Source organism: Hibiscus syriacus, unplaced genomic scaffold (assembly GCF_006381635.1).
Source record: "Hibiscus syriacus cultivar Baekdansim isolate YM2019G1 unplaced genomic scaffold, ASM638163v2 tig00116994_pilon, whole genome shotgun sequence".
NCBI classification, from domain to species: Eukaryota; Viridiplantae; Streptophyta; class Magnoliopsida; order Malvales; family Malvaceae; genus Hibiscus; species Hibiscus syriacus.
Window position 1 is genome coordinate 498,459 of NW_024063510.1, and position 13,524 is coordinate 511,982.

At 38.3% G+C, this 13,524-nt stretch overlaps 1 pseudogene; it reads left to right on the forward strand.

The window, feature by feature from the left end:
- The first annotated feature begins 8,783 nt into the window (after positions 1 to 8,783).
- LOC120193271 lies at positions 8,784 to 13,316 on the forward strand (annotated as a pseudogene).
- Positions 13,317 to 13,524: the final 208 nt, after the last annotated feature.

A 13,524-nucleotide genomic window follows, 5' to 3' on the forward strand; every position in this document is an offset into this window, starting at 1 on the left:
GCTGACCAACCATTTATCTGATCAATCACCTTCCCCAAAAGAGGTGTATAATCCTTCTCTGTAAGCCTTCTAGTTACCAAAGCAACACCAAGGTAATGTACCGATAGCTGACCAAGTTTAAATCTCGTGATCTCATGTATAGCTCGAACCTCCTCACCACTCGTGCCAGAATAAAAGATCTTTGCCTTCAAAGGATTCAACAAAGACTCGAAACCTTAAATTCTTCCAACGCACACATGACCTCACTATTTTCTATCGAGAATATTAACAAATCATCAGTAAAACTTAACTGATTAAGCCGAACTCTCTTACATTTTGGGTGGTAATAAAATATGCCTTCAACCCTGTCATATTCAACATCTTGAACGACACATTCATTATTACCACAAAGAGATAAGGAGACATAAGATCTCATTGTCTCTCCCCTCTCGCTCCTTTAAAATTTTCTTCCAAACCTCGAGAAATATTTGTATCCTTTTATAGTGTTTATATAAATAAATTTATATTTCATAAACTTTAAACCCTAAACCATGAATCTCACATTACAATCTCTAAACTCTAAGATCACGACACCTAAATTCTAATTCACACACTTAAACCCTTAATTTCAACATTTAAACTCTAAAATACAAACATCAAAATACAACACCCACACCCAAACCCAGTAATTAGGGGTGCTCAAAATTCGGTTGAAACCGATTTAACAGATTGAATCGAAGTTTTTTCAGTTAACCGGTCGGTTAATTTTAGTTCGGTCAGTTAACGGTTAATGATTTTTTTCAAACTTCAGTTATTGGTTAATTCGGTTCGAAATCGGTTAGTGTCGAGCATATTATGGAAGTTGCCAACTCGGCATAGATGGTTATCCAGCTCAGCATGATTAGTTACTAGACTTAACAAACTATTGCAACATGCTGTATAAATACAGTGTAATGTATTATGAACAATGTATGAATAAAATTCTTGATTTACTCATTCACTTTATTCTCTCAACATAGTATCTTTCGCCATTGGTCTTGGAGGCTTCTTCCCTCCCTTGTTTCTCTGGTAATTGCTGCAAAGTTCATCTTCTTCTTCCTTCACTGGTGTTTCGTCCATGGCTGCTGAGGATGGTGTGCACAGCCTTGATCTTGGAGAGTCATCGAGGCACAGTCGCTTGTTCACTAACAAGAAAGTCAACATTGTGCTCAATGAAATGAATTACCTGTTGTGGAAACAACAAGTTCTTTTAACAGTAAGAAGTCATCGCCTGGAACGGTTGCTCACTGGGGAACTTAAACCTCCGCCGGCGTAGATTCAGTCTGGAGATGACGCGCTGGAAGTCAATGAAGATTACGAGATCTTTGTAGCACAGGATAGTGCCTTAGCCTCGTGGCTATTATCAACAATCAGTGATCACATTTTGCCTCAACTCGTTGGTGCAGAAACAGCCGTGGATGTGTGGTCAACGATTCTTAAATTTTTTGCCAACCGATCCACAACGACGGTGATGAGCCTCCACTGCAAGTTAAGATCGATTAAAAAAGGTGATAAGAGTATGAGATCGTATCTTACACAGATCAAAGAGGTTTGCGATGCACTAACTGCGTGTGGCAGTGTGGTTTCAGATTTGGAACAAATAACCACTATATTGAATGGTTTACCATTTGATTATCAATCGTTTATTGAGGTTATAACGGCGAGTAAAGAAACTTTCTCTCTTGATGGAGTAAAGTCTATGCTAGTTGATGCTGAGGCACAACTTAAGAATTTCCAGCTTCAAACTCAAGTTTCTATGAGTGCAAATATTGCTCGTATGCAGAGCAACAATCAAAGTCATGGTCAGTACAACCGACCTTATAGTTCGAATAGCAGATCTGGTGCACGGTCCAGAGCTCATGGTCGAGGACGTACTAGGCTTCAATGCCAACTATGTGGCAAGACTGGTCACTCAGTGGACAGATGTTGACATCGCTTTGATCAGAATTTTCCAGGAGTGTTAGCTCAAAAAGACGAATCCACTGCTGTAGATGTTAACTCGTGTGAGGTGACTAATTCATATAATAACAATGCGCACCCTCAGGTCCATATGGTCTCTCCAGCATCAGACAGATGGATTGTAGACTCGGGAGCCACGCATCATGTTACCCTCGAGGCTTCCAAGGTAATCGATGGCTCGGACTACACTGGTCCAGGTAAGCTGGTCGTGGGTAATGGTCAAGCCTTAAACATTAGTAAAACTAGAATTGTGGTTCTCAATGCTAAGAATCGAGCTTTGTTTCTTCATAACTTACTACATATTCCATCAGTTACTAAAAACTTACTTTCTGTCTCAAAGTTTGCTAGAGACAATGTTGTCTACTTTGAGTTTCATGCAAAAGAGTGTCTCGTAAAAGATGAAGAAACGGATGTTGTTTTGTTGCAAGGACAAGAGAGTGGTGGTTTGTATCAGTTTGTTACCACAGTGGATGATCAGCATAGTGGTACAAATGGTTTAGAAGAAAATGTAGTTAATAAAGTTTCAAGTGATGTGAAAAGTTCTTATGCCTTGTGGCACATGAGACTTGGGCATCCAGCTCATGCCTTACTTGTAAAAGCTTGTAAACATATTGGAATTGTTTTTCTTACTACTACGGATACTGTAAACGGTGATATGTGTGTTGCATGTAAAATGGGAAAAAGCCATAAGATTCCCTTCAATGAATCCTCTACGGTTTATACAAATCCCTTCTAGCTTGTATTCTCATATCTATGGGGGCCCTCGTATATTGTTTCAAACGTCTTTTACTATTATGTTTCGTTTGTTGATGCACACACGAGATATTACTGGGTATACTTGTTGAAAACCAAGAATCAAGCCTTACAGGCTTATCAGGCGTTTCATGAAATGGTCAAAACACAGTTTGGTGTTGTGATTAAAGAAGTGCAAACAGACTGGGGAGGTGAGTATCGTCCTATATCTTCACTGTTGACAAAGCTAGGTGTTCACCATCGGTTGTATTGCCCTTGTCTTGATGGTTCAAGCATCCTTGCCTTTTAGATTTTGGTCATATGCAGTAAGCACTGCAGTTCATCTAATCAATCGCCTTCCCACACGAGTTCTGCAAGGAAAGTCACCATTTGTGGAGCTGTATAACAAATTACCAGATTATAGTTTTTTAGAGTATTCGGGTATAGGTGCTTTCCTCATCTTCGAGTGTATCAAAGTCATAAACTTAGTTATAGATCAGAACTGTGCATCTTCCTTGGATATAGCACACAACATAAAGGATATCAGTGCATGGCATCTGATTAGAGGATTTACATCTCGAGACATGTCATTTTTTATGAACAGTTTTTTCCTTTTGCAGGTAAACGAGATGTTCAAAACAGTGGTCACAACTCTACAAAATTGGCCATACAGTTGACTGTGGTTAATGGAGCAGGTAGGGTTTGTATGAGAGTTGGCGTGCCACATGGAAGTCAAGAACAACCACCCATCGTGCATGTGCAACCTAACACGATGTCTCCAAATATAGGACAAAAAACGTCTAGTGCTAGTCCTACTATGGACCCAACTAGGGACAGTGTGGAGCACTCGAATGAAGTTGAACAAGAAATTACCAATCAATTACCTAATGACACTAGTCTAACTCAAGGTGAGTTGCAAGGTATGATGCAGAACACGAGTGATGAAGCATAGTCAGCAGCTGCTCCCATTCCTGGTCACCCTATGATGACCAGGAACAAATGCGGGATATTCAAACCAAAGATCTATTCCATAGTTCATGTTGAGGCTGAGAAGGAACCAAGCTCGATATATGAGTCGTTACAGTCCCCTCAGTGGAAAACAACAGTTAATGAGGAGTATGAAGCACTAGAAAGAAATAACGCGTGGTCCCTTGTTAGTTTGCCTGAAGGGCGATCTATAGTGGGGTGTAAGTGGATTTTTCGCGCAAAGAATAATGTTGATGGATCGGTGCAGAGATACAAGGCCAGGCTTGTGGCCAAGGGATTCACATAAGTTCCTGGACAGGATTTTCAGGAAACTTTCAGCCCGGTGGTTAAAGCCTCTACCATTAATGTCATATTAGCACTTGCAGTCCAGAACAAATGGGAGCTAAGGCAAGTTGATGTGAATAATGTCAATTTTGAATGGCGAGCTTCACGAGGATGTATTTATGCAGCATCCTCAAGGCTTTGAGAAGGTTGCTCCAGATGGTTCTCAGTTGGTATGCAAGCTTCATAAAGCTTTGTATGGTCTTCGCCAAGCCCCGCGTAACTGGTTTGCAAAATTGAGGAATTATGTGGTTAGCATTGTTTTAAGAGCTCACAAGCTGACAACTCACTTTTTATTAAGCAAGAAGAAGGACGAGTGATGTACATTCTAGTTTATGTCGATGATATAATCATCACTGGCTGCTCGAATGATGAGATTGAGAAGGTAGTTGTCTTGCTAAGCAAGAAGTTTTTCCTAAAAGATCTTGGTCAGTTGAACTACTTTCTTGGCATAGAAGTTAAGCATACAGGTGATGTTATCTTCCTTAGCCAAAAGAAATACATCATGGAGTTGTTAACCAAGATGCAAATGGATACAGCTACTTCAACTCCTATACCTATGATTTCTTCAATGAAGTTTTTCAAAGATTCAGGTGATGAGTTGAACGATGTAAAAGAGTATCGAAGCCTGGTGGGATCACTCTTGTATGTGTATCATACAAGGCTGGATATTGAATTTAGTGTGAACAAGTTGACTCAATTTATGCATGCATCCCGGGAACAACACTTTGTTACAGCAAAACGAGTTCTACGATATCTTCGAGGGAATCTTGACTATGGTCTGGTGTTTGCTCCGAGTAATGAGCTGGTTCAACTTACAACATTTTCAGATGCTGATTGGGGAGGTAGTATAGATGGCCGACGCTCAATATCTGGGTGATGTGTGTATCTAGGTGGGAATCTTGTCATGTGGAGTTCAAGAAAACAAAAAATGGTATCAAGGTCCACCACTGAAGCCGAGTATCGAAGCTTAGCAGACGTTACATCGGATGTAACTTGGTTGGATGTGTTGTTAGCATATATGGGCATTCGAGTGCAAGCCTCACCTGTTATTTGGTGTGATAACTCAAGTGCAATTACAATGAGTGAAAATCCTGTGTACCATTCAAAAACTAAACACGTTGAACTTGATGTTCATTTCGTTAGAGAAAATGTTGCAACTGGGAAGTTGAAGGTCAATTATGTGCCCACTGAACACCAGGTGGCTGATGGGCTAACTAAGGCTCTGGCAAAAGATTGTTTTGCTGAGTTTAGGCAAAGGCTGGGAGTATTGTCGTTTGAAAGCTTGGAGCAGCAGGAAAGATGTTGAAGAGTTGAAGCAGCAGGGAGGATGTTGACCATATTCTGGAAGTTGCCAACTCAACATAGTTGGTTATCCAGCTCAGCACGATTAGTTACTAGACTTAACAAACTTAACAAACTCAGCTGAACTGCTAATGCTAATTCTGTTGCAACGTGTTGTATAAAACAGTGTAGTGTATCATGAACAATGTATGAATAAAATTCTTGATTTACTCCTTCACTCTATTCTCTCAATAGTTAGTTAACTGAATTTACCAAAAAAAATTTAAAAATTTAAAAAATTAATATTATATATATATATATATATTAGAGTGTTTAAACTTCAGTTTTAACTAAATTGACCAATCGAATTAACCGAATTAGTCAAAAATATTTAGATATATTATTTATAAATTTCAGTTAATTCGGTCAATTGACCGATCAATCGAACCTTGTTCGGTTTGATTAATTATTTTTGAAAAAGTTTAGTTCAGTTAATGGTTAAAGGATAAAAAAACAGTAAATGAAATTTTAAAAGTTTGGTTAAGTAGGTTAACTGAACCGAGCGATTGAACACTTCTACCAGTAATGGATCTATAAATATTTTTGAGAGGACACTCATATATATGAACCACACAATTTTTTTTGTATGTGTGAGCACAAATAAAATATTAGAGTGTGTACAATGAATAAAATAATTAATTACTCAAAGAATATTCGAATTTTTTTTAGACACATACCCATCTTAAACTCTTAGCGGATGCGCCACTACTCACACCCATAGTAAGAGTTTCGAGATAACTAAGAATTTAAATGGGTATGAATTAGGGTTTACAATTTAGGATATGATTTGAGGTTTGAAAAGATTTTATTTTTTTATATTAGCATATATTAATAAAATATGTAACATCATAATAAAATTAATATTAAAATAACACATTTCGTCATGGAAAGATCAAAACATGATTAATTTGAAAGTATAATTAAATTAAAATTTTCTAAAATTCAATTGACTAAAATAACAATGAAAATATAATCAAGTGATGAAATATATAATTTATCTTTTAAATTTTTATTTATTTATTTTCACATAATTAATGTAAAGATTAAGTGAGTTTAAAACCTAAAGGATAATTTCATTAATTACAAAACAAAACAAAGTTGAGTTGGTTTGTAAACTCTAATTAAACTCGATTTTCCCACCACTATATCAACATCAAAAATCCTGTTTATCATTGTTTTGAAAATCGGACAGGATCGGTCGGTTTAACTGGTTCAATCGAGAATCGTTGTCTAGTCCGGTTCAATTTAAACAGGTTGAATCGCTACTAGTGAACCGGCCAGAACCGCTAAACCTTTCGAACCGGACCGGCTGAAAACTGGAAAAAACCAAAAATTTTATTTTTTTTTTAAAAAAAATTAAACCAAATGTCGTTTGTTAAACGAGCCAAGTCGAACTCGAGTATTGCTAAACTCGACTCGAACTTGAAAACTTTAAAAATAAGCTCAACTCCACTCAAACTCACAAGTTAAAAATTATCAAGTTCAACTCGAACTCGAAATATAATATTGAAACTTGAACTCAAAAAGGCTTGAACTAAAAAAATTTAGAAGCTCAATTGAAGCCTAAAATTCGAGCTTGATTGAAGTGAAAGAATAGTTCACTCAATGCTCACAAAAAGGTTCCATTATTTTGAATGTCAAATTACCTCTATTATTTATAGAAGTTAGTTGTGATGCTCTTCTATGTTTCTTAGCAATGTGAGATTGTTTTGTTCTCATATTTTTATTCTTTAGATTTTTGGGATGCTCTTCTATGTTTCTTAACCATATGGGATTGTTTTAAAAAAAAAATTAAACCAAACAATATAATTTTGTTATGTCCCAAATTTATTTTTTAATTATAGTTATATAATTATATTTATTATTTAATATGTTTTACCTTAAATATTATGTTGTAGTTAATTTGAATCATTTTGTTTCACTTGATTTTATGGTTTTTAATTTATATATGTTATGACTTGCTTTGAATATGACTTGTGATATAAAAAATTATTTTTTATTAAATATTTTTGGTATTTTTATTTAATTTTTTAAATAATTATAACGTCGTTCGATTCTTTCAACCGATCGAATCAGTTCGATCGATTGAACCAGTAAACCGATAACATGATCGGTTCACTAACCGGTCCGGTTCTGAAAACCATGCCGTTTACGTTTATGTTTTTGGAAACAAAGACAGACACGTAGGACAAAAATAGACAACAAACTTTAAGAAAAGACTGGTTCTGGTATGACCATTCCAAATTTATACGAGAAAATATAAAGGAAAGATGAAGAAGAAAGGGCAGTGAGTGGCAGGTTTTTCCTTTCAATACCTGACCTCCCCTCAGCGTTACGAGAAATTGTTTCCCCTCAAACACACAAAAACCAAACCAAACCAAACCCTTAGGAATCCTCGAAAAAGGGGAAATCTAAAAACTATTTGCTTATTGCAGCCGCAGCCAAATCCTGTCGGTTGCTTCAATGAAACAGGGGGTGTGGAGAAGGCTTCAACCCCTGGGCCCTGGCTCTCCTATCTCTCTGTTTCTATTTTCATCTCCAAGTTTTCTCCTTTAATCCACATTAATAAAAAAATCCCCAGATTTTGCCTTCTTCGTTTGAATCATTTTCCCAAACGGGTTGTCTGTTCTTCTGGTTATTTTGGTATTGGAGATGAACCGGCCTCCATATTCAAGGTAACCCTTTTATTTTTTAGGCTTCATGTTTCTTCATTTTTTTTATCTTGAAATTCTTTCTTTGATTAAATTTTGAAACTTTTTGAGTATTTGGGTTATTTTCTTTTGGGTCCAGTATCAATCATCTGTTCATTTTTTTATAAAATTCAAAGCTTCAGCTGAGCATTGTCTCCTTTGTCCATCCCCTCTTTGTTTAGTATTTCAAGTATTATTTTTATTTTAATTCGGTTACTAAATTAGTCCCTTTCAAAATCATGCTTAACATTATTTATTGGTTTTATTATGATCACACACCATTAAAAATTAATGATGAAATTGATGTGTCATATAACGGCAGATAATAAAAAAATAAAATTAAAATGTAATATTAAATATGATTTAAAAATAATAATAATAGTTGAGTGACCAAAACAGATTAAAAGTGATTGTTAGGTTGCTAAATGTGTAGTTTGCCCTTTTTTAACGTGGGAGTAGCTGCATAGCTTCTTTTTTTATAACAGTGATCTGAATTTCTTTTTTGTCTGTATTTTTTTTTGGTACGGAATCCAATGTAAATATAACGTAGTTTTGAACATATTATTATTTATGTTTGATTTCCATTTGGTTTTTCGAAATTCAGGAACTAAAGCAAGGAAACTGTATTATGAGTGGCTGCATTGATATCCACCATTGAAGGATAGATTTGGAGCGTCTCTCTGAGAGACTTTTTTTGTAAAAAAATATATATAATAATAAGGAAAACTTGATTTTGAGAAGATGGCAAAGGGTAGGATAAGAAGAAAGCTCCGAAAGAGCCATCTTTATACGTTCTGCCTATATCCAGGTGCTGCTGGCAAGGCGGGACTGTCCGTTGGAGGGCCTGGATTCTCAAGAATTGTGCATTGCAATGAACCTCAAATGCATACCCAAAAGCCTTTTAAATTTCGAGCAAATGACATATCAACGACCAAGTATAGTTTCCTCAGTTTCTTGCCAAAAGCTTTGTATGAACAATTCAACCGAGTTGCCAATCTGTACTTCCTCGGATGCGCGATCGCTTCCCTTACGCCGCTCTCGCCGTTCTCCTCCGTGAGCATGATCCCGCCCTTGGCGTTCGTCGTGGGGCTGAGCATGGCGAAGGAAGCTTTGGAGGATTGGCGCAGGTTCATGCAAGATATGGAGGTTAATAGTCGTAAAGTTAAGGTTCATACGGGGAAGGCGCTTTCGACAAAAAGGCGTGGCAGAACGTTCGGGTCGGAGACGTGGCGAGAATGGAGAAGTATCAGTTCTTTCCCTCGGATCTGCTACTATTGTCGTCGAATTACGAGGACGGAATCTGTTATGTGGGGACCATGATTTTAGACGGTGAAACAAACTTGAAGGCCAAGAGAGCTTTGGAGGTGACCTTGGATTTGGATGAGGATGAGGATTTCAAAAACTTAAAAGGAGTAATCAAATGTGAAGATCCCAATCCTAGCCTTTACACCTTTGTTGGTAACTTTGAATACAATGGCCAAGTTTATGCCATTGACCCTAGCCAAATTCTCCTTCGAGATTCGAAAATTCGGAATAAAGCGTTCGTGTACGGGATCGTGATTTTCACTGGCCATGACGGCAAAGTCATGCAGAACTCCACCAAGTAACCTTCCAAGAGGAGCAGAATAGAAAGGAAGATGGATTATATAATATATGTTCTTTTCAGCGTCCTCCTTGTGATCTCATTGATCAGCTCTTCGGATTTGCCGTTGAAATAAAGTACAGTATGCCGGAGTGGTGGTTCATGCGACCTCAGCAAGCGGATGAGTACTATAATCCCAATGAGCCTGTAACATCAGGGATTAGCCATATGGGACTGCCCTCATGCTTTATGGATATTTGATACCTATTTCGCTTTACGTTTCGAATGAGGTGGTGAAGGTTTTGCAAGCACGCTTTATTAATCAACACATACTCATGTATGATGAAACCGGGATTCCTGCTCAGGCACGGACATCGAATTTGAATGAGGAATTGGGACAAGTACATACAATCCTTTCGGATAAAACCGGCATCTTGACCTGCAATCAGATGGATTTTCTGAAATGTTTCATTGCTGGTACCGCATATGGTTCGAGCTCTAGTGACATTGAACTTGCTGCTGAACAACAGTTGGCTAATGACCCTGTCAACAAAGTTGAACTTGAGGCTGTTGTCAGTTCCCTCGGTGAAAAGGATCATAAATCTCCCATAGAAGGGTTTAATTTCGAGGACAGCCGCCTCATGAAGGGGAACTGGTTGAAAGAGCCTAAAGTAGAAGACATCGTCTTATTTTTCCGAATATTAGCAGTTTGTCACACCGCCATCCCTGAGCTGAATGAAGAGACCGGCGCTTATACATATGAAGCAGAGTTGCCGGACGAAGGAGTCTTTCTTGTTGCAGCCAGAGAATTTGGTTTCGAGTTTTTTCAAAGAACTCAATCATGTGTGATTGTCCGTGAAAAATATACAGCTTCAGGAAAACCAATTGACAGGTTGGAATACCAAATGCACAATTTTTGTTCTCTTTACTAAACCCTCCTGAATTTCCTTTGTTTTGAGTATCTTAATGCTCCTCCTGTGGACATCTTGTAGGGATTACAAAATTCTGAATGTGTTGGAATTTACCAGCAAAAGAAAGCGGATGACGGTTATCGCAAGGGACGAAGATGGGCAGATTCTTCTCATGTGTAAAGGTGCTGTAGGTTAGTCTCTCTGTTGTACCTTGACCTCATCAGGGTGTGCACAAGGTAGCCTGCACATGTGTTTTCCTTCAATGACACTGATTGTTTGTGTTCGATCTGTTATTCCTCCTTTTGTCTCAGCATTATATTCGATCGGTTGTCAAAGGACGGAAGATTGTATCAGGCAGACACCACTAGGCATTTGAACGAGTACAGAGAAGCTGGACTGCGTACGTTGGCTCTGGCTTACGAAAAGCTCAATGAGTCCGAGTATTCTGCTTGGAACGCTGAATTCCAGAAAGCAAAAACATCCATTGGGGCTGATAGAGATATAATGCTCGAAAAGGCTGCAGAGATGATGGAGCGGGACTTGATTCTCATCGGTGCTACTGCTGTCGAGGACAAATTGCAGAAAGGGGTATGTCGTATCCTTGTCTGCTTTCTCTAAGAACCTTCTCTTTTCTTTACTTCAACCTGATTTAAGTTCTCTTCATATCAGGTACCCAAATGTATCGATAAACTGGCACAAGCCGGGCTGAAGCTCTGGGTTCTAACAGGAGACAAGATGGAAACTGCTATAAAATACAGGGTCGGTCTCCCGCCATTGCCCTCGTTATTTCCTCCACTAATGGAAACCTGAAAGGTCTAAAGTCTCTCTTTGTGATGCAGATATCCTTGCAGTTTGCTAAGACAAGGCATGAAACAGATCTGTATTCAAGCGAACGATTCAGATGCCATAGAGGTATGTACTCCTCAGTAAAGGAGGACATGAGTTTTTCTTCAGGAAATTGACAACATTTGATGTTAGACTTTTGTTGCTTTCTTGTTACTGGTCAGGAAATTAAGGCTGACATATTGAAGCAAATTAACAATGGTTCGCAGATTATAAAAGAAGAAAAAGATCCGTATGCTGCATTTGCATTAATCATTGATGGGAAGACTCTTGCATATGCCTTGGAAGATGATATAAACATCGATTCTTAGACTTAGGAGTTCAGTGTGCATCTGTCATATGCTGTCGTGTGTCTCCGAAATAGAAGGCACTAGTAAGATTTCTTTTAATTCTATCCCTCCTACAATTTTCTAACTTTCTAATGGATCAAGTCAGGTGGTGTCCTTGAGTGTGTGTATTCTCATTCTTTTATGGCACCAGGTAACAAGATTAGTAAAGCAAGGAACCGGGAAGCGATTGGCGATGGTGCGAATGACGTTGGAATGATTCAAGAAGCCGATATCGGGGTTGGCATCAGTGGTGTGGAAGGTATGCAGGTTGGTACCTCACTCTTCCTACAGTTTCAATATATTCCTCTAATGATACTAGCAAACAAATCTTTTTTTTAGTTCTCAACTGCAGTTATTTCCCTTTTGCAGGCTGTAATGGCTAGCGACTTCTCTGCCGCCCAGATTTGTCTCTTGGAAAGACTTCTTGTTGTCCATGGACATTGGTGTTATAAGAGGATTGCACAGATGGTAATAAAGAGGGATTTGTGTGCATTAATGGTTCATTTTCTTGTTTTTTTAATGCATGGTATTTTTGGATTCAGATTTGCTATTTATTCTACAAGAATATAGCATTTGGCCTCACCCTCTTCTACTTTGAGGCATTTACGGGCTTTTCCAGACAATCAGTTTACGATGATTGGTACATGTTGTTCAACGTTGTTCTTACCTCATTGCCTGTAATCTCACTTGGAGTTCTCGAGCAGGATGTTTCTTCTGAGGTCTGCTTATAGGTTTGTTTGTAAACGCTTCTTCCGACATCAATTCATCCAAGTTATGGTTTAGACTTCACTTATAAGATCTTGCCTCCACATTTCTGTTGCAGTTTCCTGCAATATATCAACAAGGACCGAGGAATTTGTTTTTCGACTGGTATCGTATACTCGGGTGGATGGGAAATGGCCTATTGGCATCTCTCATCATTTCCTTCCTCGACATTGTCATCTTCTATAACCAAGCTTTCCGTATCAGAGGCCAGACCGCCGATATGACGGCCTTGGGTACAACAATGTTCACCTGCATCATTTGGTCTCTCAACATCCAGATTGCGCTCACAATGAGCCACTTCACATGGATCCAACACGCCACAATATGGGGCAGCATTGTCACTTGGTATCTATTTCTCGTGGTTTATGGCGCGTTATCTCCCGATATCTCCGGCGACGCCTACTAAATTCTAGTGGAAGCCCTAGCTCCTGCACCAATGTACTGGACAACCACCCTCTTGGTTGCAATCACCTGTAACCTCCCTTACATGGCTCATATAGCTTACCAAAGATGTTTGGAGCCAATGGATCATCACATCATCCAAGAGATCAAGTACTACAGGAAAGACCTCGAGGATCAACACGTGGAACAGGGAACAATCGAAGGCGAGACAGAAAACGAAGATCGGGTTCACCGCACGCGTAGAGGCGAAGATCAGGTAACTTCGATAGAAGATGCATAAAAAACAATAGCCTTTTTTGAAGATTTTTAGGGGTCTTTTTTAACTATTACTATCCATTTATTGATCTCTTTAGAATATGATTCCACTGATTGTACTGAAGCAATTGTACTGAATGTACACTACTTCACACATACAAAAAAATGGAATTCTCAAACTGTGAAAATAATCTGTAATTCTGCAAGAATGTTGAAAAACTGCTGATGGAAAGAAGAAAAAAGAGGGTATGAAGCAAGTCATTATTTTTTTAACTCATTGCAGTATTTTTCTTCATAGCAAGATGATGATGATAAATGTGTGTTTTTCCTGGTATTTAACATCTTCAAACCGAAAACTACTTTCAATTATAACAACAAAACAAGTG